A 17,828-nucleotide genomic window follows, 5' to 3' on the forward strand; every position below is an offset into this window, starting at 1 on the left:
TACAAAATTAAAAAAAACGGCATGGCATACGATTGATTTCAATCTCAGGGGAAAAACTATCCTCGCGACCAGAGTTAGTGGATCCTTTCAAAACTCTGTTACAAGCTAAAATTCAGGAGCTTGAACTATGCCCAGAACAAATTTATAACGCAGATGAATCCATGTTATATTGGAAGCTCCTTCCGAGAAAATCATACGTTTCTAGAATGGAAAAGCAAGCACCGGGAAACAAATCTGAAAAACAGCGCATCACATTTCTGTCGTGTGCGAATGCTACTGGAAAACACAAGGTTAAAATGCTTGTCATTGGAAAAGCCGAAAATCCGCGTGCATTTAGGCATTTTAACTGCCCAGTGGAGTACCGGAGCTCAAAATCAGCCTGGATGACATCAACTCTGTTCCAAAATTGGTTTCATTTTTCGTTTCTACCACAGACAAGTTCATATTTGACTACAAATTAAACACCCTTTAAAAAACCTATTTTTTTTATTACATATGTAGATGAAAACTTATTTAAAAAATATAAGACTACCTGAAAAGGCATTACTTTTGCTTGACAATGCACCTTCGCATCCAAACGAGGACACGTTAAGATCCGAAGATGGTTTAATTAGGGTGATGTTTATGCCGCCGAATGTAACTCCTTTAATTCAACCAATGGATCAAAACACAATAAGAATAACAAAGCTACATTACCGAAATTCTCTCTTGGCAGATATTTTCTCCGATGATTGCGACGATGACAGTCCACTTAATGTCTTGAAAAACCAAATAGAAGCTGAAGCTAAAAGTATGGAAAAAGAAGCTGCCGAAATTCTCGAACAGTTACATCCTGAGGTAGTTATGGTTTTGATGTAAATAAAAAAACACACGACAACAATAATAAATATTTATTAGGCTACTTTCACAGAAGAAGAAATAAGAGACTGGAATAACGACGACTTGATTGAAGAGGTTGAAGCTATTGAAGAAAGCGAATCCGAAGATGAAGTTGAAATGAACAAAAGCGCATAAGTTCATCCGAAGCCGTAACAATTTTCAACAAAGCTATAGCATGGGCAACTGCTGAGAAAATTAGCCCGAGGAAAGTTAATGTGCTACAATCACTGCGCGAAAAGGCTGTATTAAATGCAGTAGAAAATAAGAAACATCAAACCAAGATCACTGCTTTTTTCTAATAATTTGTAAACAACATTCATATTTCCTAACATTTTTTATTAAATAAACTGGCAATGAACTACAAAACATGAAACCAGATAATCTCTTTGATTAACTATGCCATAAAAATGGCCGGATATAAAAACTGTTAAAACGAATACATACATGTATATTAAAAAAACATAACGTTCGAAAACTCGAACATTTCGATAACTCGGACAGGGCTGGTTTTCATTAGTTCGAGTTTTCGCGAGTGCACTGTACTATACTTTCGAAATATCGAAAAACCCATAAATCGATTTTTTGAAATTTCTAGAGTCCCCTTAAAGAAATATATTTTTGGCTTGCCCCGGTGGAATATACTTGTATGACTAATCTTTCGGTAATTATTTATCTTTATATAACATATTGAAAATAACAAAAAGTAGCGTCACCATTAGCACAATAACTCACGAACTAATAAATATTCGGAATTCACATACAGATCGACCATTTGGAATTCGCAGAGAGAACGTAGGTTCGAATCTCGGTGAAATACTAAAAATTAGGAAAAAACATTTTTGTAATAGCAGTCGCTCCTCGGCAGGCAATGGCAAACCTCCGAATGTATTTCTGCCATGAAAAAGCTCCTCATAAAAATATCTGCCATTCGGGGTGGGCTTCAAACTGTAGGTCCCTCCATTGTGGAACAACATCAAGACGCACTTCACAATTAGGAGCCAATTATATATATATATATTTATATAAATTTTTAAAGTTAGTATTAACTTAAAAAGAGGTAAATAAAACTAGTGGCATCTATGTGTTAGCCCCGAGACTTTTCAGCATATGTGCTACATAGTTAATATTCATATATCTTAATTGCGAGCCAAATCAATTTGTAAATATGATTTCGAGAAATATCTTAACCCCAGCAACCAATAGTAGAAACAATCAAATTTATAAACTTTCTGAGACAGACTTAAAACATTTTATCGCAATTATTAAAAAAGATATAGGATATATGTAGAAAAGTGTCGTCGATTCGCCACTTCTCTACTCGCTTTGTTTGTTCACTGCTCGCTAGACAAAAATTTTGTATGTGAAATCTACAACAAAGTTATCAAGTATGATTCGTCGCTAGAAAGTATGGCTCTCAGTGAATTTGAAAGAATCAGCTGATTGGCTGACGTAATCGGGGTCTTGTTTATGAGATTATATTGATGATATACGAAAAAAATCTACACAGCCTCCACAAATGCTACTTCGCTGCCGTGTGAACAACGACGAGTCTGCAACTCAAGGGGCTATAAAACATGGTTTATCGATTTATTGCATTTACGACTCGCGGGTAAAAACTTAAACGTGGCATGCACACAAATATTTCAAAAACCAGAAACAGGAAAGTATTCATCAGATAGACACTATGCAAGAATATATGTAGGAGTGAATGTGTGTATTCATCTATGTATAAGTAATATTGCAGGCGTCTTCTTTATAAATAGATGTCATGTAGTTTTAAATGTAATTAATTGGTACTGTAATACCATCAACTATCAATAAAATGTAGCAATGAATTACTTCTTCTTTCTATGTAGTTAAGATACGGCCCTGTAAACGTATATATTCAGCATTTATGGACAAAGCGGTAATTACAATATATGGAAGAGAAAATAATTAGTTCGATAATTCGATTTCTCTGCCGACTATTTGAAATTACTGATTTATAGATAATTGACGTTGCTTCCTTTTACTCCATGTGTTAAATATGTATATGAAATATTTACTTACAAATGAAGAGGAATATTTTGGCATTCTCTGTTTATTTGTGTTCAACAAATAGACGCTACATTAAATGCATACTTAGGCATTGGCTATTTAATGTGTTAGTTACTAGTCAATATAAAAGACCTATTAAAAGTTTCCGCCTATTAGAAGGCCTCAATATTGGAAATTCGAAATTAAAATCACTTAACACCTAAGGAAAATGTGTATACACATAGATAGGAGACACACACCAGCCGTGTGCTATCTACATACATACTGTTTTTTTTTTTTTTTTTTTTTTTTTGTGTAAATACAATATTTTATTTGCAATCTATCTTAATACAATGATATTCAGCAAATTAGGTCTTATAATCTAATAGCAGCGGTAGTATTTGCACAAATGCATACATACTGTGAGCGTCAAAATAAAGTTTACAGAGCATTTTGTTATGATATGGATTTTATTTCAGTCTTTTATAACAAAACAATATATTTTAATTTCATGTTTTTTAAATTAGTATTTGATTCTCTACTTAATACTAGAAAACAACAAAAAATAAACTGCAACAACAAGAGTTTTAAAACAAACAAAAAAATTTGTCCATGTTTTACGCGTCAAAATAAAGTTTGTTGACTTCCCGTTTGCTTTGATAACGGAAGACAGTCTTCGGGGCATCGACTCAACTAGTTTTTTTTGTCACGTCAGATGAAATTTTATCCCATTCTTCCTTTATAACGAGTTTCAGCATATCCATATTGGCGGTCTAAATGCTCGCACAAATGATCCAATGTCTTAGGAGTACGATACAGCAACCATTCTTTTACTCTTTTTACTGTGTGCTTGGGATCATTATCTTGTTGAAAGATCCAAGATTCCTGCAAATCTAATTTCTGCACACTGGTTAGCAAATTATTTTGTAAAATATTCAGATAATCTGTTTTGTTCATGGTACTTTCAATAAAAACCAAATTGCATACTGCGCTTGCCGCCATACATCCCCATATCATCACCGAATCACCACCGGTTATCACTGTGGTTATGAAATTTTGGTCGGCATACTCACTATTTTGGTTCTCCAGACTTTAGCCGGTTTTTTCTGCCCAAGTACCTCGAACTTACTTTCATCGCTAAAAGAAACATCCCGATTTTCGAATATTTTTGCATAATCAACGCGTTTTTTTTATTAACTGCCGATATTAGCGGCTTCTTTCGTGGGAGACGACCATGTAACCCATTTGCGTGCAACGCTCGACGTATTGTGCTGGCACTTACGCTAGTATCTGATGCAGTTGAAACTTCTTGTGATATTTTGACCGCTCTTTTAAAGAGATTTTTCTTCACATCACGCACTATAGACCTTACTTCAGTCTCATTTAAAACTTTTGGACGGCCTGCACCTGTGCGATTTTCTACTTTGCTGAACTTTTTGTATTTGTCAACTATTTTTTTCACAGTATTATGGTTTCTGTTGACAATAGAGTCAATTTCACGAAAGGTTTTACCTTCATTGCGAAGCTTTAGTACAAGTTCTCTAACATCAGTCGAAGTTTGTTTACCCATTATTGAAAAAAATTAATAATTGAATTTAGTTTACTATAGACAAAAACTTTTCACTCTGCCGATAGCAACCAATTAAAATACAATATGAAAAAAGTTTCAATGCAACGAAAAAGGAAGTAAACAACCAAATATAACGGTATTTTTACGGTACTGATGTACGCTGTACACTTTATTTTGACGCGTAAAATATGCACTTAATTTTGTTTTTGTTTTAAAACTTTTGTTGTTCTAATTTATTTTTTGTGGTTTATAGTATTAAGAAGAGAATCAAATACTAATTTAAAAAACATGAAATTAAAATATATTGTATTGTTATAAAAGACTGAAATAAATAAATAAATATTTAACAAAATGCTTTGTACACTTTATTTTTAAGCTCGCAGTATGTGCATGTATACATATGTATGGCTAATTTATATTCCTCCTCTTTGTAAGTAGATGTACCTATTTATTGTTTTATATCAGCGGTGTCACATTAAATCTGAAAATTCTTCAAATAAGCAAATCATAGATAAGCAAGCCAAATCGAAATATATCCACTGCCCTCGGACGCAGCTGATTTTAACTTTTCTTTTGTACACTATCCGGTATCCAATCGGCAGCGATGCCGATGCTGATCGTTAGTCGTTGGCTGCCGATGTGGGTATATGCATACATATGTATTTATGTATGGAGAAGAACAGAATAGCCGTATTTACTAAAATGAATTGGATGAAACCTCGCAGCATGCCATAACTTATGGAACTGTCAGCATCTATCTGGTTGCTTGAGTTTGCATTCTCGTGTGCCTGTGCATTTAGTGGCACTCTTAATGGTGGCTCATTGAGTTCTCCTTCCCTCTTCTTAATCTCCTTCCTTACAATGGCGGCGCAAAGAATTCCCATACAGGTTTTATTGGGATGCACACGGATATAGTGGTAATGAAGCAAACTGAGGCTCTCTGCTCACTTGATTATTTCTCGCTTTGTTTATTTTACGAGTATTGAAATTTCAGAAAGCACCACAATCACATACATATACCCACAAGTTTGTTTGTATGGATGTTCTACGCACTTATGTACGTCTGTGTCAGGGTATTAACTGATGGTGGCGTGTTGCTTTTAATGGTCGAGATCTTTGCCACAGATAAGTGCCGCATTTTATAGTTTTCACATATTTTGTAAAATATATATTCATATACATATGCATATATACAGATAAGTACATACATTTTTGTATGTCTCTGAATCTCTCAAAGCAGTATTGGCGCATTGACATGTGCAGTCTGGTTGATTTCTAGAGAAAAGCTCATTTAGATTAAGTGTTGTTAGCAGTAAGTGATTTATGGGACGCTTAAATTATAATATTCATATGCGGGCGCATTGATACTTGGTATTTTCACTCAGAAATATCAATAATAACATTACGAAATAAGTTTCTTCGTGTGTTTGTATGCGCAGCACCAGGGCGTAAAATAAGATTTAATTTGCATGAGTGATTCGATGAGTCTTGATCGTCCATTAACACATAATTGAGTGAGAAGAATGGGCCGATTCTAGACCAACAAATTAAAAATACTTTCTCGACTGTTTATGAATGTGCCTGAAAAGGTGCATAGGAGTTTGTCAGCGTTGAATTTATTTATATGTGCATACATATATACTTTATTTTCATGTAAATTGAAAAATACATAGTATGTATCTGTTACCTTAACATAGAATAGCCCTAACTCATATTATTCCCAAATTGAGTTTTTACGGATTTTGAGGTACATATATTAATATGCCTCTAAATACACGTTCACAAAAACTTATTGTTATAATATGGAGTATAATAGTAGCATAAGTATTGGAAAATTATTGGAAAATTATCCCTCTTCTGGTTAAATTTCCACTAAGTTTTTTTCTTTTTCCTGTAAAGTAATAATATTGGGTATGACCTTTCTATATTAAGGTGGCATTAGGTAAATGATGTATTGGATCTGGAATACTTAACTCATTAAAGCCCACGTCTAAACTGCCTGTCAAAATGTTACTGTTTTCACTGTGACTTATTATTTATTTAACGGTAAAATAAGAGGCTAAAAGAAAAAACTAAAAAAAGTATTGTATTATCAGTTTCGAGGAGTAGGTCATATATTTGTGCACAATTGACATCCGCAATGACACGTGAAGTGACAAATTACACTTTGCAATTGCTTGGTTCTAGGTTGTGGCCATTGCTTCTCCATATACATAGTTCCAATTATTGCGGATGAAGGACGAGGCTTTAGATACGTTCGTGCAATGCAACGTCTGAATTACCATATAATTGATCCATTGGGATTAAGGTTTGCATAGTAAAAGGCGCAGCCGTCAAGCATTACTAACATTATTTCCATATCCCTGGAAGATAGCAAATATAATACCTATACCAAACAAAAAATGTTCTACCGCTCCTCAGCAATTCAGACCAAAAAGCATTTTACCTGCCCTATCGACAGTATCGACGACAAATTTCCTGCTACTTGGACAAGAACAATCTGTTGAGTAATTTGCAGTCGGGTTTCAGAAGTCTGCATATTTGCTATGCTGAACATTTTTAAAGATGTTCACCCTGCTTGTGACAAAAACTACCTCACAGTGTTAGTATTACTCGATTTTTCAAAGGCTTTTGATACTATTAATCACAACATTTTGCTGCAAAGGTTTGTAGTCACTAAAAGTTTGGAACATTTTCTCTACAACTAATAAAAAGTTACCTTTCGAATCGGCTACAAGAAGTTAAGTTTGGTGATAACTACTCAAGCCTAAAACCAATTACATCAGGTGTGCCGCAGGGCTCTATTTTATTTTCCATTTTTATTAATGATATTGTTGAGTGTTGCTAAAATTCGTCGATTCATCTCTATCTTGATGACACTCAGATCTACCTGTGAAGGCCAATAGGTCTTATTGAAGATTTGATAGCAAGGCTTAATGAAGGCCTCACTAGTATTTCTAACTGGTCCAAATATAACAACTTGAAATTAAATGAGTCGAAAACGAAGGCGATTGTTTTTTCTCATTCAAAATATGGCCTTACTTCTTTGCCGACGATATTGATTAATGAAGTAAATATTAACCTTGATGACATAGTAACTAACCGGGGTTTCATAAATACAAGATTACCATGCGTTGACCATGTAAACTTTGTTGTAAACAAGATATACAGGGTTGGCCATATTAAACTGACCCATTGAGTAACCCTATAACTTTTTACTGTAATTTGAAATCTAAGGTTTACGTCAACAAGCCAAAGACACTAGGCGCACTTAAGGCCAATATCCGACGGGAAATAGCCGCCATATCGGCCGAGACGCTGGCCAAAACTATGGAAAACGCCGAAAAACGGGCACATTACGCTATACGAGCTAAGGGCGACCACTTGCGCGATATCATATTCAAAAAGTGATGTAAACGAATCTCCTTGAACTAAATTAAATGTTTTTCACAATGAAACACAAAAAAATTTTTCTTTTTCCATATTTTTTTAATAATCACATGGGTCAGTTTAATATGGCCAACCCTGTACATATCCAAATACGTGCTAAGGGCGACCACTTGCGCGATATCATATTCAAAAAGTGATGTAAACGAATCTCCTTGAACTAAATTAAATGTTTTTCACAATGAAACACAAAAAAATGTTTCTTTTTCCATATTTTTTTAATAATCACATGGGTCAGTTTAATATGGCCAACCCTGTATACGATTCTTAGACAGCTATATTGTACTGTCTATTTACTACCACGACAAACTAAATTAAAACTGGTTAGATCATTCATTGTTCCGCATGTATCAAACGCTGAATTAGTATATTGCAGGCTTGATAATAATTCGAAACATAAATTGCAAATCGCTTTAAATAATGCAGCGTGTTCTGTGTTTGAAAAAAGGAAATATGACCATATATCTCTTTATTCAAAACAGATTCTTGGCATAACCTGGGATCGTATCTCAAAATACGCGCTCTTATATTCCTGCATAAATTAATATACACACAAAAGACATTGTAACTGTATAAGAACATTAAACAATGCCAATGCTTCCGAAAATTGAATCTCATTGTTACGACTTATACTTACTTGGAATCAGAGCACATGTTATTTGTTAGTGCCATAAAACTATGGAATTTCATACCCACTACAATAAAGCTTATAGAACAAGCAAGGTGTTTTAAAACTGCAGTTTCTAACTATAATATAATACTTCAAACCAAAAACACTGAAATATTCCACAAAATCGATTTCTATAAAGAAAAACCTTTCAAAACAGTCTTGACAACTGATTGTCAATTTTGAAGCTAATTTGTCATATGTGAACGGGTAGATTAATTTTAAATTAATTGCGGATTTATTGCTAATCACTGCATATATGATCATACTTTAAGTGAACTGACTTCCGTGTATTTAGTGATTGAAAAGAAGATTGAACGGAGGAAAAAATAATAGAAGACAAATATAACAATAGAGAAAATAATATCTGCCATGTGAGAAGAAGATTAGGAAAAAATATGTCTGTTTTCGTCATCCAAGTTAAGAGCTTTTGTAGGCTTAGACAGCGTTTTGCAAACGGTTTTGAGTTCCCTAAATAGTTTAGCAGGGCTTCAACTTTATTAATTAAATCTTTCTATCAAATGACTTCACTTATCCACGTTTGCCACTTGAAAGAATAATTCGAGTCTAAAATAAATATAATATAGTAGGTACATAAAAAAAAACATTTATTACCATTTAAATTATTTAGATGTGCAAATAAAGTATATAAAAAGAAAATAAAATAATACTTATTTCAAATATTTGGATTGACATAGCTATTTCACACTATCTTTTATACAGATTTTGGATTTTCCATAACGTTTAAATAATAATACAGGGTGGCTGATGAATTTTGCTACATTAAGAAACTCAAATAACTTTTTTTTAGTGTATGGAATTCATTTATTTTTTTTTCAAGTTGAAGGTCATTAAATTTTATTAAATGTAGCTTAACTATTGTAGTTTTAAAAATAATTGAATTTAAATGCCCCCCATGCTCGTTGACACAAGTGCGGCATCTTAGTAAAAAGTTGTTCATTGCTGCTTTGAGAGTTGCGACAGGAATAGCCGCAATTGTTGCCCGAATGGATTGTTTTAGTTCATCCAAATTTGTTGGCTTTGTTTTATAAACTTCTTGTTTACATAAACCCCACAAGAAAAAGTCAGGTGCAGTAAGGTCAGGCGACCTGGGGGGCCAACGAAATTCGGAGTTTCTTGAAATCAGTTTATTGGGAAATTTTCGTCGCAACTCTGTCATAACAGTCTGGCCTATGTGAGACGTTGCCCCATCTTGTTGCAACCACACAGAGTTGAAAGGAATTCTCTTTCGGCGTAGTTCTGGATAGAAAAATTCTTTCAGCATTTTCAAATAACGGTCTCCAGTAACCGTAACGGTGTGACCATTTTCTTCAAAAAAATAAGGCCCGACAATACAGCGTGAAGAAACCGCACACCACACTGTCACGCGAAGAGGATGCAATTCCGTCTCGTGGAGTATCTGTGGGTTAGAAGTACTCCATATTCGACAATTTTGTTTGTTCACATTGCCGTTTAAATCGAAATGGGCCTCATCAGACATGAAAAGGCAGTTTAACATGTTTTGGTCTTCTTCCACCATTTGCAGGATCTTCTGGCAAAATTCCAAGCGAATCGGCAAGTCTGCTGCATTCAGTTTGTTAACCATTTGAATTTTGTAGGGAAATAAGTCTAAATCTTTGTGCATTATTGTTTGCAAAGACTGTCGGCTGACACCAAGTTGAGCAGATAAGCTTCTTGTTGAAACCCTTGGATTGGTTTGTATAGCTGCAGCTACAGCAGCGATCGTTTCCTCCGTCCGAACTGGTGGGTTTCGATGATAAGGCCTTCTTGCGACTGTTCCTTGCTCAGCAAAATTATTCATCAGTCTCATTATGGTCCATCTGCTCGGGGGATCGCCGCCAAACATCCACCTGTACTCTCTCTGTACCAAAACTATGGACTCCAGTGCGTGATAGCGGCGGACTATCCAAATTCTTGTTTGCGTGTCCCAGTTATCCATTTTAATAAATTTTAAAGATCAATCTGCAAATTAAAAGAAAAATGGAACAGATAACTTAAAAAGAAAAAAAAGTTATTCAATTTTTTTTTTGGTAGCGGCTTTCATCAGCCACCCTGTATAATAAATTTAGCAAGAATTTAAATTTAATTTGAATAAACGATCTTGGTCTTTATATTTTTATTGCTTAAGACTACAATGTGTGTTTGCTCGCGCTGCGAATCGTTTTCCAGTTTTTATGTTGTCCTCCTGTTTCGTTCTTTCGTAATCAGAGTTGCCATCGGCTCGTTCGATCAGTCTGGTTGGCACACATTGCTTTGCCAGATCAAACATAGCTGAAATATTTCTCATGGCATACCTCCTTGCAGGGCACAATATAATTGGCTGTCTTAGATTCTAATTTGTTTTTTAAGAATATTCAATAAATAATTAAAAAATTGTCATTCAGCCGCAGCTTAGCAATATGGCAACATCATTAAGTTATTTATACGATATTACAGTTATTTACAACGATGGCTCATTTGAACCGTTTATAATTTTGGAAATTCGTTCCCAAAATTTACAAACGCCTTTTCATTAAAACACGAAAAACTTTTACTTCAGTGCGCACTTATTCATAATTTCCAGTGCCAAAATACGAGCATTGTTAAATAAGACGAATTATGTTATAAGTACTAACGTTGCTAAAATAGAGTCCAAGGAACCTCCGAAAGATTATAGGACCAGTTTTGGTCCAAATGGGTTTTGAGTTTTTGTTGTAATCATGTCGCAATTTCGTATTGCATTATTCTTTAAAAGACTTGACGTGTTAAATATGCACAAGTAAAATGTTTAACAAAAAAATTAAATATTTACATGCAAGCGGAAATGGGACTGAAATGAGCAGACGTCAGTTCAAAAGAATAGGAAGGCTTCGCAATCATAGGGAAACTGACTGAAGAATACAATTTTTACAATCACTAATTTTATAAATATTAAATAAAATTACAAAATTGCTTTCAAATCAAACACATATTTTGAATGAATGGGTATTCCTATGCTCTCTAGTATACCCGCTTCTGTCGTGCTAGACAACCCCTTCCTGGATTTAAAAATGTTTTTCGGCTTCCTACTACGATGTTTATTACATTTACAACATTAAGCTTACAGCAGCATCAGCCTTAGTGAACAAAGTACCACCGAAAGTAAGTACATAAGTACATACGAATACATACTAACAGAAAAAAATATCCAATGACTCTAATTAGTCAATTTCGCCTCCTCTAAAGTAATCTTCTGGTAAAAAATAAAATGGAAAAAATACTTAGTTCCATAAATACGTATGTATGTAAACGCTCCCAGATAAATATAAATGCATTTATGTTTGTAATTTATTGTCTGTGCAAAAACAAGAATTGTAAGAAACCTCTGCAGGCACTTTGTTCACTCTATCAGCTTTTGTAAAGCTTTAGTATTAGGCATTTACTGCTGAGTAGTAGAACGAGGGACGTTCAAAAAGTAATCGAAAAAACTTAAGAGTTGATGCTCGAGATACATACATTTGTTGTTGCTGGAGTAAACTTTGCGAAATACCTTTAGAAAATAATAATTTCTTTTTTGTTTTGCTTACTTTCCCCTACTTTTGGAAAATTTTAAAACCATTAAGTTAATTGTTGTTGTTGTAGCAGTTTGTTAAACCCTGTCAGTGCAATGTAGTTATCCGTCGTCTTCGTCTGGCTCATCTAACGGTACACCTAGGAAACTTGCTGTTTCGACAGTTTGGGTCCAGAGGGAAAGGTCAGTTAGTTATTCTATATTAGTTGATGTAACAGTTTAGAAAACTCTACATAGTGCGGTGAAGTCATTGGTCATCGTTCTCCATCTAATCCAACGGAAGACACAGGAAACAGGCTGCTTGGACAGGGTGAGATCAGAGGAAGAGAAATGTTAGATGATCTTATATCTGATTCTGTATACTGAATGGCCAGTTAGTCTCAGTATTCAATGCTCACTGTGTACATAAAACATTTAAAGAGAGAAAGATTTGATTTGATTTTGATTTTGATTCCTTAGATGGGTCGTTCCTGGCAATCAATGGGGAACCTCCTGCCCTAAAATAAACTCCTCATAAAACCTATCGAAAACAGAGGAAAACAAAACATAACGAGGAGTGTTTGCTAATTTATATGTGTACATATGTACATTTCCACCTGCATAAAAGTGCCGCCAAAATTGAAAAACCAAAGAAGTAGTAATTTTACATTTTTATCTTAATTTTGCAACGGTTTGAAGATTTTCAGCACGTTTTTTGATATTTGTTACATGAAGGAATATTTTTTCTAACGACAAGATTATGACCTTTAAAATATATCAGTATTAGTTGTTTTATGGATTTTCTCTTTGGGCACTTATTGAACGACCTTCGTACTTTCAACCATGCTATCTTTTGTCCTCCGTTTGCAATGTATCCCACTTTTTCAAGCACAAGCGTAGTTAGCAAATTGATGTAAGCTGTTAATGTGTATCCAGGAGCTATTTTCCCGTACATCGTCTCCATTCCGTAGGTTTATCGACTTTTGTTAATTCACAAAGTAAGAATACATATTACACATAACTACAATACAATTACACAATACTAATACGGCTATGCAAGATGACGTTGCTCAACACCAGCAGCGCCGTCAGAATTGGGAAGGACCTCTCCAAGCCGTTTGATACCAAACGAGGTTTCAGACAGGGTGACTCGCTGTCGTGTGACTTCTTTAACCTGAAGTTGGAGAGGATCGTACGAGCCGCAGAACTTTAGCGCTCAGGCACAATTTTTTATAAGAGCGTTAGTTCTGCCTTCTCCAAACTGGATAAAGAGGCACAGTGAATGAGTTTGGTGGTGAATGAAGACAAAACGAAGTACCTCCTGTCTTCAAACAAACTCGCGTATCGGCACCCACGTCACTGTAGGCAGTTATAATTTCGAGATTGTAAAAGACTTCGTTTATTTAGGAACCAGCATTAACACCGATAACAATATCAGCCTGGAGATCCAACGTAGAATCTCTCTTGCCAACAAGTGCTACTTTGGACTAAGTAGGCAAATGAGTAGTAAAGTCCTCTTTCGACGAAGAAAACTAACACTCTACGAGTACAAGGCTCTCATCATGCCCGTCCTAACGTATGGCGCAGAAGCTTGGACGATGACAACATCCGATGAAGCGACGCTTGGAGTGTTCGAGAGAAAGATTCTGCGTAAGATTTTTGGACCTTTGTACGTTGCCAACAGCGAATATCGCAGACGATGGAACGATGAGCTGTATGAGCTTTACGACGACATAGACATAGCGCAGCGAATAAAGATCCAGCGGCTACGTTGGCTGGGTCATGTCGTCCGAATGGATACAAACGCCGCGGCTTTGAAAGTATTCGATGCGGTACCAGCTGGTGGTAGCAGAGGAAGAAGAAGGCCTCCTCTGCGTTGGAAAGATCAGGTGGAGAAGTACTTGGCTTCACTTGGTGTGTCCAATCGGCGCCGGGTAGCACGAGAAAGAAACGACTGGCGCGCTTTGTAAAACTCTGCTAAAATCGCGTAAGCGGTTATCGCGCCAATTAAGAAGAAGAATAATACATATTAAACTTTATTACGTCTTTTGCAACAACTAATCGTGTAGTCATTGATGGACTACCCAATGAAAAGACCTGGATGACAAACATTTCCATGTGTTTATGTGGAACATTCATAAAGTGTTGTTGAATTGCCTTATTATTTATTGTGCGGCCTTTAAAAAGAGCTCAAACATTTTTTAGACACGTTTCTCCACAATCGACTTCAGTTCCCATCACGAAATTCCCTTTATGCCCTTTACTGACTACTGACTGAAAACAAGTGCCTCGAAATAGTAATTTAGGTTTTGGAAAGAAAAAATGTGGGAGTCGTATGTCGTGAATACCATGATTTTTCGATGGTATTTGTTCTTGGCTAGAGATTAGTTTACAATAATAGTTATTGTTGTGAGATGGTGCACTATCGTGGTAAAATACCACTTTTTTCCGCCAAATTTGTCCTTTTCTCTTACTGTTCAGGCAATATAATTTATTTTGGTCTGATCTTTTTTTAAATTTTAGCAATCTTAAACGCCCTCTTAGTTTTAAATAATCATTCTCCGTTCAGATCATTCCATGACTTTGTTAATGTAAATGGCCTGTATCTTCAAAATGGCAAGCATATTAAAATATATTGTGTTTTTCCTATATCCTTAGTACTATGATTTCACATTAAAATAAATAAAAAGCTATTTTTTTTCAAATAGAAATTATTTGAAAACTTACATGCTACAATATTAAGGTCATAAGAACTAAGTACTTCCAAGGAAGGCAGCCGTTGGAGCAATCGAAGCATTTTGAATCGACTGTTGTTCATAACCACAACCTGAAACATAAATATAATTTAATTGTTTGTGAAAGAGAAAATATAGAAAAGAAAATATAGATGAAATGGTTGAAGTCTTGGCTACCGTTATGTCTGGAGCTCGTTTTACTGAAATAAACATAGTTCTTCGTTTTAAAGATAGTTATAGGCCTCTGTGGAGCATTGACAAGTTAACTCCTATTCGGCATTTTTGTGAAAAACGGATTGCAAATCTAATCAACGAGAACGTAACGTTAGATGAACATCTAATCCGTTTTCATGGTAGATGCACAAACTTTTGTTTAAATCTCCTAATTTATTTATGGAAAGCCTCGATTAATTCTCAGCCAGAGAAAAATAAGTGACAACGCGTTGTATTAGAGCCTGTAATATTACAACCGACCATTTCTTTTTAACATACATACATATAACTTGGCACAAAATATTACTCGTGTTGGCTCTGTACGAAGTAACAGAAGGTGTCTTCCAGAGTGCAGTACTAAAAAGAGGACCGTCGATTATCTGCTTTTAAGTAGGTTTTTCAGCCAGCAAGTTTCGCTTAAGCAATGTGGGCCTAAGCAATATAAAATGGAAGAAACTACCTGAAATTATTGGATACTACAACCAAAGAATTGTAGTTACAATAAGTTATTTAGTAGAAACTTACTGTTCTATACTCCTCGATGGGGGGCGCTTTCCATTGGTGCTTTCTGTCAAGGTGAAGTACCTAGGTCTAATCCTTGACAGAAAGGTAACGTGGAAGCCCAACATTGAGGAGAGATTAAGGAAGGCAACAATCACCTTGTATGGATACAAGGGCGCAATTGGCAAAAGATGGGGTCTCTCGCCTAGAGTTGTATTTTGGCTCTATACTATCATAATAGAGCCAATCTTGTTATATGGAGTCGTTGTCTGGTGGAACTTACTGGAGAGGACGACATCAGTTAAAAAGCTAGAGAGAGTTGAAAGGTCTGCACTCATTGAAATCAGTGGAGCGCTTCAAACTACTCCTACTCTAGCGCTTAATGTAATGTTAAATGTCGTACCTATAGACATCGCAGGCAGAATTGCCGCTGCATGTACCGCAATCAGACTGAGGGGCTTGGGCTATAAGCTCAATTTCACATATGGGCAATCAAGCATCCTCAGAAACTTTGAGTTCATCCCCTCGTCGACGGATCAGTGTGTGCCCTCGCTTCGTCCAAGCGGAACTTTCTCTACACATATTCCATCACGAGAGGAGTGGACTGGGGGCGACACTTGGGGACAGGGCCTGGTTAACCTGTTCACGGATAATTAACTTAAAATTAACTTGACTATCTAGAAATGCGGGGAAAAATTAGAATTCAACATAAACATGTCCCATAACTATTTTAAATTATACCTACTTTACTAGGAAAAATGCATTTTGATTGAAAACCAACACATAACTCAGAACATTCTCCCACAAAAGAAGAAAACAAATTAAGCAACTGACAAAAATTGCTTTAAGATAAGAAATACGAACAAGAAGCACAAAGCGTGTCGCCAGTACAGGAGACAAGTTCCCTTCTCTCTGCCGCGGCAGCCCTTCTCCCACGAACAAAATGTTTCCCTTCCAAATGTTTCCGTGTGTAAATGGGCACTTACTTGCGTAATAACTGTTAAGAAGATATAATAAATATTTACACCGATAGCGAAGTGGTAATTAGGGCCCTAGGCTCTATTATGGTGCATTCGAAACTGGTCAGATAATGCCTGGTCTCTCTCTCGATTGCATCAGAATTCTTCGATACTCGTATAAAGATAGGTTGGCCGACGAGCTGGCCAGACAAGGGACCTGTGAGGTAGTGTGCCCGCGAATGGAGGGGATCGGGATCCTCTTGACAACCTGCATTCTGCTCCTGGAAGGATGGGCTTTGCACCAACTCAGCGAGCACTGGGCAAGTACACGAACGTGTAAGGTCGCGAAGTCCTTCTGGCCACGTTTGGATAGGAGGCGTTCGAGGGATATTCTGAGGATAACAAAATATTATCTCTGAAATTTCGTGGGGATCCTCACGGGGCACTATACGCGGGGTATACATGCCGTGAGACTCGGAATTACTTCCAGCCCTTTTTGCGTCAGCTGTATGGAGGATGAGGTGGAATCATCTCAGCACCTGTTCCCTAGCTGCCCAGCTCTCGCGGGACTAAGATTCAAGCATCTTGGCTTTCATTTCTTTTCTGCGCCTGCTGATACAGCAGGTCTTGATAACAATAAACTGATGAACTTCATCAGCAGCATAAAGAGGCTAACACAAACGCAGACTAGTCACCGTTCATAGTCCAGAAGCACTCAACCCTCCACACCCCTTTCCCTTTCGTCCTATCGTGATTTTTCCTTCACCTCTTTTTCCCCTCTTGCAATGATACGAGTATCACAAAGGATGAACCAAGCTTCTTTCGTCCAAGTGGGCCCACTCTTTGGGCAGCCATTACTATCTAGCCTAACCTAACCTACTTTTGTATAAGGCAAATAAAGGTATTTTTATCAATTTTATTGATACATCCGCTCCTAAGCGAAGACTTTATTCAGAAGACCTTGGATTAGTTATCGAGATAGAGCATATGTGGTGTAGAGAACGTGTTCGAAGATCGTGAGTATCGGCGGATACAAATATTTAAAAAGATAAGAGCAAAGTCCAAACAACTCATCACATTCACGGCTAAACTTCACCTTAAATAGATAACGAGTCAAAGAGTGTCATACGCCATTTTTCCATCTAGATATCGTGGATGGTGCTCGAATGTGATATGCGATTGCAGTGTACCCTCACCATCGAACTACGGTTTGGGATCAAATCACTTTTCCGTAAATTTGGTATAAAATGTTTGCAGATGTTTCTATTTCAATTTTCAAAATTTTTGGGGTTTGAATAGTTTTCCTAATGTA

Source organism: Anastrepha obliqua, chromosome 3 (genome assembly GCF_027943255.1).
Source record: "Anastrepha obliqua isolate idAnaObli1 chromosome 3, idAnaObli1_1.0, whole genome shotgun sequence".
NCBI classification, from domain to species: Eukaryota; Metazoa; Arthropoda; class Insecta; order Diptera; family Tephritidae; genus Anastrepha; species Anastrepha obliqua.